Here is a 7,326-nt window from a genome sequence, read left to right as displayed (position 1 = left end):
TGAGGATCAGATCTGGAAGGATGGCGCTGCTAGGCGTGATACCAGGAGAGTAGTGCCTTCTTCTTCTGGGCCTAGTCGGGGCAGCGGCCCCAGTGAGCAGAAGAGGAGAGTACCAGACTCATTTGCTCCTTATGGTTCTGACCGGAGGGTTCGCGGTTCTGTGGCCGCCAGGGCGGAAATGACAGTTGGAGAAGCCTTCCGATGTGTCCTCGATGCAGGCGACGCCATCAGGGCGAGTGCCGGACCAGTGCATGCTTTGTTTGTGGGAGCACCAGTCACTTGAAGAAAGATTGCCCGCAGGCTAAGAAGGAGGAGCCTAGGCAGGGAGACAGCCTCGCACCTGCTAGGGTTTTCACCTTGACTCAGACTGAGGCTGAGGCCAGTCCTTCAGTGGTCACAGGTCAGATTTTTAGCGCTGGATCCTTGTTTACTGCATTGATTGATTCTGGTGCTACGCACTCATTTTTTTCTGCTAGGGTGATTGATCAGTTGTGTAGACCTAGTATTTTGTATGCTAGGGGTTTTCAGACTATATTGCCTACAGGAGAACTGGTAGTCTCTAAGAGATGGGTTAGAGCCTTACCAGTAGTGGTAGACGGTAGAGAATTATTTGTTGACCTGATTGAACTAGATATGGACGATTTTGACATAATACTAGGGATGGATTGGTTGACGCGGTATGGAGCAACAATTGATTGTAGGCGAAGAATGGTGACCTTTGAACCGGAGGGCGAGACACCCTTTGTGTTCGTGGGAATGGTGGATGGACCGCAGGTGCCTCTGATCTCAGCACTAAAGGCTAGGGACCTGATGCAGGAGGGTTGCATAGGATTCCTAGCAAGTATAGTAGATTCCTCTAAGGTGGCGACAGTGGAACTGAACGAAACTAGAGTGGTCTGTGAGTTTCCAGACTTGTTCCCATCGGACCTGCCGGGATTGTCGCCGCATCGGGAGATTGAGTTCGGCATAGAGTTAGCTCCGGGAGCAGAGCCAGTATCCAAAGCACCTTACAGAATGGCTCTGACAGAATTAAAGGAATTGAAGATTCAGTTGCAGGAACTACTTGATTTGGGGTTCGTCAGACCAAGTTTCTCGCCGTGGGGTGCTATAGTTTTTTTTGTTAAGAAAAAGGATGGATCGCTCAGGATGTGTATCGATTACAGAGAGTTGAATAAGTTGACCATCAAGAACAAGTATCCATTGCCTAGGATCGACGATTTATTTGATCAGCTTCAGGGGAGTACAGTATTTTCGAAGATTGATCTCCGATCAGGCTACTATCAGTTGAGGATCAGAGAAGAGGACATACCAAAGACTGCATTTCGGACATGGTATGGGCATTATGAATTTCTGGTTATGTCCTTTGGGTTAACCAATGCCCCGGCGGCATTTATGGATTTGATGAACAGAATTTTCAAGGATTACCTGGATAAGTTCGTGATTGTATTTATTGATGATATCCTAGTATACTCCCAGTCAGAGACAGAGCATGAGCATCATCTGCGCTTGGTGTTGCAGCGGTTAAGAGAGCATAAGCTTTATGCTAAGTTTAGCAAATGCGAGTTCTGGTTATCGCAAGTTTCATTCCTAGGCCATATTATTAGTAAGGATGGGTTACTGGTCGACCCAAGCAAGACGGAAGCAGTGAGAGATTGGCATAGACCCAGCAGTGTTCCTGAAGTCAGAAGTTTCCTTGGACTAGCAGGTTACTACCGGCGGTTTGTAGAGGGGTTCTCCAGAATTGCTACTCCGTTGACAGAATTGACAAGGAAGAAGACCAAGTATTTGTGGACATATCGATGTGAGAATAGCTTTAAAGAGCTGAAGCGGCGGTTGATTACTGCACCAGTGCTGAGCCTGCCAACAGATAATGAGAAGTTTGTGGTCTACTGTGACGCTTCCAGACAGGGTCTGGGATGCGTGTTGATGCAGGCTGGGAAAGTGATAGCGTATGCATCAAGGCAATTAAAGGAGTACGAGCAGAGATATCCCACGCATGACCTGGAGTTAGCTGCGGTGGTTTTCGCACTTAAGGTTTGGAGACACTATCTGTATGGAGAGAGGTGCGAGATATACACTGATCACAAGAGTTTAAAGTATTTCTTTACCCAGAAAGACTTGAACATGCGCCAGAGACGGTGGCTAGAGCTGGTAAAGGATTACGATTGTGATATCCTTTATCATCCTGGGAAGGCTAATGTAGTGGCTGATGCATTGAGCCGGAGGGGCCCAGGACAGCTGTATAGTTCGAGGCAGATATCTGACAGATTAGCTGGAGAGATGACCAGGGCAGGTATAGAGTTAGTGGTTGGTAGGTTAGCCAACATTACTCTTCAGTCAACGCTCCTTGAGAGGATTAAGGAAGCACAGGGAAAAGACCCCCAGTTAGTTGAACGTAGAGAGAATGTCCTAACTAGAGCAGCTAAGGACTTCTCTATTTCTGAGATGGGTTTGTTGAAGTACAAAGGACGGATTTGTGTTCCGATTGATCCAGACATTCGGCGAGAGATTCTGGACGAGTCTCATACCACTCCTTACTCTTTACACCCAGGTTCTACGAAGATGTACCATGACCTGAAGGTTTTGTATTGGTGGTCAGGCATGAAGAGGGACGTGGTGGACTATGTGGCTAGATGCTTAACCTATCAGCAGATTAAGGCGGAACATCAGAGGCTAGCGGGATTATTACAGCCTCTAGGGATTCCCGAGTGGAAATGGGAAGATATTGCCATGGACTTTGTGGTAGGATTGCCAAAGACCGTGGGTCAGCATGACTCGGTGTGGGTGATTGTGGACAGGTATACGAAGTCCGCCCACTTCTTACCTGTGAAGACGACTTATACTGTGGATCAGTATGCAGAGCTTTATGTAAAGGAGATTGTTCGACTTCATGGGGCTCCGAGGTCGATAGTATCCGACAGAGACCCCACTTTCACTTCCAAGTTTTGGAAGAGCCTGCAGAAGGCTATGGGCACGCAACTCCGGTTTAGTACCGCTTAGCATCCTCAGACAGATGGACAATCTGAGAGGACAATTCAGATACTGGAGGATATGTTACGAGCTTGTGTGTTGGATTTTGAGGGATCTTGGAGTAGGTATCTCCCTCTGATTGAGTTCTCGTACAACAATAGCTATCAGGCGACTATCGGAGTGGCTCCGTATGAGATGCTGTATGGGAGGAAGTGCAGATCGCCGATTCACTGGGATGAGGCAGGTGAGAGGAGGTATTTAGGTCCCGAGATGGTTCAGAGGACCAATGAGGCACTTGAGAAGATTAGAGCTCGTATGCTCGCCTCCCAGAGTCGCCAGAAGAGTTATTCAGATCAGAAACGCAGAAGCGTGGAATTTCAGGTTGGTGATCATGTATTCCTCAGGGTTTCACCCCTGAGAGGAGTAAAACGATTTGGCGTTCGGGGCAAGCTGAGTCCCAGGTTTGTTGGTCCATTTGAAGTCCTGGATCGAGTTGGGGAGGTGGCTTACAGGTTAGCAATGCCTCCAGCTCTATCAGGGGTTCATGACGTGTTTCATGTATCCATGCTCCGGAAGTATGTATCGGACACTGCTCATGTGTTGAGCTATGAGAACTTGGAGTTGGATCAGGATTTATCATACGAAGAAAAGCCTGTTCAGATCCTTGACAGAAAGGACAAAGTCTTGAGGAGCAAGACCATCGCCTTGGTTAAAGTATTGTGGAGGAATAGCAAGGTCGAAGAGGCGACATGGGAACTAGAATCAGATATGCGGGAGCGATATCCCGAGTTGTTCAGGTAAATTTCGAGGACGAAATTCTCATGAGGAGGGGATAGTTGTAACGACCCAAATTCAGTGTTAAGGCTTAAGGGCCTGGAGTAGTGTGCCTGGAGGGCATGATGGGATTTGGTGCGTGTTTTTGTTGAGTTTTATGCATGATTATCATTTAATGCACGTTATATGACTAAGTGATTATTTGAGATGCATGACTATGTGAATTAGTATGCATGTAGACCTGATTGTCTTAGAATGAGCATTATTGTAATCTGGAAATGATAGGGCATAACTGTGATAATTTTACTTTGTGAATTGTGCCATGTGAGGTGGTGTTTTTATCAGGGTGCACGCATCGAGACGGTCCTAGTGAGCCATTTAGTCTAAAAGTCACAACGGGATGTTGTACCCGGCTCGGGAGGAGCCTAGGGGTACTTCGGGAATCTTATAAGTTGAGTTGAGAATGAGTGGTTAGTTATTGGTAATTGGGTAACCTGGGTAACCGTTTGTAACTGCTGTGGGTAACAAGTTTTAAGATAGAAAGTGGTAGAATTGAAATAAAAGTGTAAAGACTTAAGCGCCCTTGAAGGTTTAGCTAAGAAGGATTAGTAGGAAGGGGTAATTTGGTCTTTTGGCAAGGCAAATAGGAAAGTTTCAGCTGGGTATATGGGGTATACGGTTTGGGCATTGGATCATTTAGTGTTTTGATAAAATTAGAAGAGAAGGAAAAGAAGGGGGGAGAAAGGCTAGGGCAAGCAAAAGAAGAAGAAGAAGAAGAGAAGGAGAAGGGGGAGTCTAGGAGGAAATCAAGGAAGCTTTGTGTGGATTCTCCATTTGAGGTAAGGGTTTTATACATAGTTAAGTTTGGGTTTTGTTTTGATTTGAGGAATTTAAATGCCTAAGCTAAGCATTGTTGAGTTTTGGGTTAGTTGCTGAAATTTAAGATCAAAGGTGTGGATCTTGGGTGTGTTGATGTTTTGATCTTGATTCTAGTGTCTATAGGTTGTTAGATTGTTCATGTGAAGTTTGGATTTGAGTTTTGTGGTTGAGATTTGTGTTTGGGATGGTTTAAGGTGAGGTTTAGAGAGTAAAATGGTGGGTTTTTCTGGGTTCGAAGGGTCGGGCCGCGGCATGGTTCTTGGTGAGCCGCGGCCCTTCGAAGAAGTTGTTTGCTGATGGAGAAGGGCGGGCCGCGGCATGGCCCAAGCAATGCCGCGGCCCTTACCTGTTTTTGGGCCTTTGGGGGTTCTGTTTGGGGGCCATGCCGCGGCATGGGTGGCCTATGCCGCGGCGCTTAAGGGATTTTTGGATTTTAGGATTTTAGGCTTGGGAATTTAACCTAGGGTGCTCGGGGTTGAGTCATTTACCACGTTTGGTGAATTTCAACGTTCCGAGTACTAGAACTTGGCCTGGAAGCTCATTTAAGGTTGTTAAAAGTGTCTTTTGTGTGTTGTGACTAGGATTTCGGGAGGCTCGTACTAGTGGACCGTGCTCGTGATCGTGGTGCATCGGAAAGCACGGAATACAGGTAAGAAAACCCTAACACCCGAGATTAGGGCATAGGCCCACTGTGTGATTGCAGGGCACGACCCTAGATTGTATTGTGTGCGAATGTGTAATCTTAGATAAATTATTGTATGTTTGAATGGTTATTTCTGAATGTGTTACATGTGTGATTGTAATGGAATGAACGGCTAAGGTCGAGAGCGGCGTAGGCCGGGTACGGCAGCGGGGCCGGAAGTAACGCTCAGCACATGGGATGCTATAGCGAGGGTGGGACCCAAGGGATACATGAGTTATCCTACGGTAATGACCGAGACCCCAAGCTTTTGTAAGGCCTCTGGGGCGGCATGGCCGTGCTTGTTTAAATTGATGATTTTCCTATTTATTAGTGAATTATGCCAGTGATATTATTTGCATATGTTATGTGCTATTTGGGTTTTCTTGCTGGGCTTCGGCTCACGGGTGCTCCGTGTGGCAGGTAAAAGCAAGGAGTCAGTCAACCGGCCATGAGTATGGAGAGCGTGGGGGCGGCGCGTACATGTTCGGCCTGCCCGACTGCTTTGGTTGGGGGCATTTTGTAAATGGCTGTATTGATCCATTCTCTTGATAGTTAACGTGGTGTAAATCTATTTTTGAGTTGTAAATGTTTTGTAAACCTTATTTTGGGATCCCAGATGTTTTATACTTAACGTTTTCAATGAAGTTAAACATTTTAAAAGAATACAGCCTTAAATTCTGATTTATCCACACTTTTGGTTTTAGAAGCCACTTAGAGTCAGTCAAAAGCACGATTTCTAGTTTAAACTCACTATGTAACGGCTCTAAAGTAGTAGGGCGTTACACTTCCAATGCACTGGAAAGGAATGAGATACGACATATACAAACTACGAGGCATGCCCTCCAGCTGGTAGTGATTAGGAAGAAGAACTGACATGACGGAACCCACTCCACGAGGATCCAAGATATATTTTGACTACAAGGCCAGCCATGAAATAATTTTTAAATAAGTACTTTATTCTTTCATTTAGTATGTAAAAGTCTTTACTTTATGCTTTCGTCAGGAATCATATCCCTTATCTTGTATGCTTTAATTTATGGTTCGATGAGGGAATCTTATCCCCTAACTTATCCCTTATTTGGTCTCAACTATGGTTGGTGTGGATTGTATGGTTGAGTACATGGCTATATAATGCCACCCTCTCTCTTTGTAGAAGGCAAATACTTACGAAGCAATAAAATATTAGAGTGTTTATTATAAAAAATGTTCTTCTAAATCCTTCCTTCAGAGATTTCTGAAGTAGAGATAGTATGCATTATGGATCATATTTGAAGGCAACTACTGTTGTAACTTACTAGATTAACCTTCGAGTTAATTGATATGGAAATCTATCTTTTACGATCATAAGTCATTCAGTTTGGATTGTAAGTCATGCAGATCCATATGAGAAATTGCTAGATTTATTAATTCAATAGTTTGTTTAACTAATTTATAGTAGGAACTCCTAATGGTATTAGAGCCATACTTCATCCTATCCTACCGATGAGCCTCTACTTTTGATCATGGCAAGCAAAACCTCAACTTCTAGTTCTACAAGCTCTAGTGCTCCTATTATATCACCATTGTCACTTACTCATTCTCCATCTTTTCCCAAGTTCACAGCCAACAAACTTGATTTTCTTTATGAACTATCATATGTTCCATAAGAAAACAAGATTACTAATAACAATCTTCCTTTGATTATAACCCATACTAGATTTTCTCAAAATCTATTACTCCTTTTACCCAGTCCGTTAAAGCCCTCATCAAACCCTTCTGCAAAGCCCCAAAAGAATATATCCAAGCCTCTAGATTTAGTGAGTATCAATTGAGAGCTACTCCTGAGGTCCAATTCATTACTTTACAAATCCTTCTTGAATTTATTCCCCAGTGGATTGCGCAAGGATTCACCCATATTCATTTTGGTGCCATATGTTTAGCTATTTCTCTTCATGGCAGAAAAAGGCCTCCCGATCGGTTGCTGAATTGGTCTGCTAAACATCCGAATGAGGATATACCAATAGCCAAGCATTGCAATCATA

This window comes from Humulus lupulus, chromosome 7 (assembly GCF_963169125.1).
Source record: "Humulus lupulus chromosome 7, drHumLupu1.1, whole genome shotgun sequence".
NCBI lineage: Eukaryota > Viridiplantae > Streptophyta > Magnoliopsida > Rosales > Cannabaceae > Humulus > Humulus lupulus.
The sequence above is the reverse complement of the archived record's forward strand: the minus strand, read 5'-3'. Positions refer to the sequence as shown.